This window comes from Henckelia pumila, chromosome 2, assembly GCF_033568475.1.
Source record: "Henckelia pumila isolate YLH828 chromosome 2, ASM3356847v2, whole genome shotgun sequence".
Classification (NCBI taxonomy): domain Eukaryota; kingdom Viridiplantae; phylum Streptophyta; class Magnoliopsida; order Lamiales; family Gesneriaceae; genus Henckelia; species Henckelia pumila.
The window spans coordinates 161,922,855-161,926,012 of NC_133121.1; positions in this window are offsets into that span (position 1 = coordinate 161,922,855).

Genomic DNA, 3,158 nt, shown 5'->3' on the forward strand with positions numbered 1-3,158 from the left:
TCATAATAACTCCTCAATATGGAGAATATCAGAAAGTTACAGCACTTTGAGATATGGTAAGACTCCGCCAGCTTTGAATGGAATTTCTATTCTTCTGAATTGATTAATTCAGGTATAAGTTGTAGGCTTTGGAATGATGTGTAAAACACTCAGAGACCAAAGCGAGTAAATTGCAACATTTTATCTTGAATAAATAAATCGACTTATGCCTCTTGCTCAACATTGAGATATACCCAGGTAAGGTATTGGAAGTTGATTATGCTAAGTTGATTGAATCTTGAGAAGTGATGTTAGCTTGCACACCAGGTGAAAGCTAGTTGAAACTGAATGATGTGATATTGCTTTTACATGATGGATGCTAAGATTGAGTTTTACGTGGAAATGTATGAACTTAAATGACTCGAAAAGATAGTGAATGAAATGAGAGAATGAATCTGATATGTTTCTCCTCTACTTCTCGAGAATAAGAAAATGAATGTTGATGTCCCTTGCTTAAATAGTGACGATTGAGGTGAAGAACAATATCAAATTCAGTTACAATTGAGCCTTTATTTAATTATTTGACGATATTTGATGCATGCACTTCTTGATTCGCATGTTATTGATCATTGATGAATTGCATGATTGTAATGTTGAAGCTTCTTGCTATTCAGTATCGATTAAATCCAAATTCTGGACTTTGATATGAAATGAGGTGAACTTTGAATAATTGAATCCTTCAATTTGAATTCTTTCTGGTGATCTCGAGTTCCTGTTGTACTATCTGAATATGCCTTAGTACGGTGTCCTAATTGATCAGTGTGTGTAGATATCTCATCGTAAAGCCATGCTGTCAACCTTGATTTGGGGTATATTGAGAATAGTACTGATATGGATTTGGATTATCGATGTGATTATCTTTCCCTGGCTTGTATTCTTTGATTTATAATTCTTTGATTTAGCGAGTCTTGATTTAATTTGTTCATCACGAGGTTTGAAATGCAAGTGAGTTGTTTTCACTTAGCAAAGATTGTTGTCCAGAATTTATTTGATTTGACGATCCGACTTTGATCAATGTCCTTTGATGCTATTTGATTCTTGATTTCGAATTGATTTTATTTGGCCATTGTTATGCTATCTTTCATCTAATTGGATATATTGATTCCATATATCCTGATATTATTGACTCGTAACTGATAGAGACAGATAGCATTACTCGATATAAGTGTTTGATGAATATCAACTATCAGCTGAAAGCAACATTGACAACATTGACAACATTGATATGAGAACAAATGATTAGAATTTGATTGAGAATGCTAAATCACGATAAGAGGTAAGACAACGGATCAGAATGAATGGAATTGTAGTGAATACTCTGTTGATTGTGCTTGATATTCTTGATATGGAATATCAAATTTTGAAACAAGCACAGTACCACAGAATTGATATCCATTCAACTGTCTCCAATGTGTATGAATTACTGGGAAATCAGTACTGATGAAAGAAAATGAAAACAGATAAGACAGAATTGACTTTACACTACTTCAATTTCCAATAAATAAAGTAGACAAGAAGAGATCAGATGATCTATGAAACAGATTAACAACTGTCGAGTCGAAATATGAGCAACTATTCGAAAGAGTTTTTCGTTTATACTTACTTAAATTGTCATGAGTTTGAGATTTGAAGTCGAGTATATTTCGACAAATTCAAGAATGTGCTGTATTAGAGGTGATACAGATATGAGTAGCTAGCTGTGAAGACGATACCGATGTTATGACATTTCAGGAATTGATTTCAATCTATGGTTGAGATCGAGACTATAGGTTTATTTGATCGATTGTGGCACTGATTTTTCTGAATTCTGAGTGTTTGGTTGAATGTGATTGCATTAGACCATCCTTGAATGACTATCCAGAGTTTTGAGGAAATACTCAGAATTATAGTATCTGATTCGATACTATTTGATTGATTTTGCCACTTGATGATGATAATTTCTGTGATAGCTACTTGAAAGATATAGAAATAATGATTTGAATGATGAAATGAGACGAAAATCAGAAATTATGTGTGGTGAGATAGAATTTTTGAAATATCACCTATCAGAACAGATATGGTTTGAGAAAAATACAGAATGTGAAGACTAAATTGTATAGATTACGAACAGAACAAATTAGAGAAAGTTGAAAATTAAATGATTTTAAAGCTGAAACAGAATGTTCAGCGAGACATGTTTGTTCTGATGCATCTTTTTTTTGACAGAGATTCCAGAAATGATCTGATAATAGATTCTCGTGAATCTTGATATAGGAAATGAGAATCTAACTCATTCGTCCATACTCTATCCAGATTTATTTGATAGATGTGACGTGATCCTTGAATGTCAGCTGAAGAACATCAGCTAAATTTGTATCTGTGAACTGTATTCAGATGAGGTCGATCAGCCTTTGAGCTAGTCTGACTAATGGATACTGATTGTGATTTAGAGAAAGCACAGTTCAAATGTGAAATCATTTCATGATTACTAAAGAATGCAATAAATTATGATAACAGAAGTGATCAGAAAATTGAAGAGAAAAATATATCTGAACAGATATTTATACCTCACAACAATGAAATGAAGAAGGGATACTGATCTTAAAGCTGTGAGTAGGATGACAATGTGTCATCAAAGATGAATTACACTGTCTACGATGGTAGAAAGAGTTGAGGGTTCCATGAACATAATTGATTGTACTTCAGCTCAATAACATCAGATATGTTCTATGTGTCTAAGATAAGGAAGTATCAGTGATGTTCTTCCTATGTATTTTCATCAGTCAAGACAGAGTCTGATATGATTCTGAACTAAATCGAGTACGTCATAAATCCTTGACTGAGTAAAAGTACAAAAGAAAATAGACGCAGAATAAAGAGATAAACTAGAAAGAGATAATGAGGTGAAAGAAGAAGTTCTGAGATATATAACTGAAGTGAGAATTACTTCAGATAATCATTTAGTTTATCAGATTTGATAGACCGAGTGAATGTGATTTCGAGGACGAAATCATTTCTTAGAGGGGAGAAAATGTAAGGCCCTGAAAGATTAAGTTCTTAATTAGGTCATTGATATTTAAATTCCAAATTTTGGAAAAATATCAATTGAATAATTTATGAAAATTAGAGATCTAATTTCT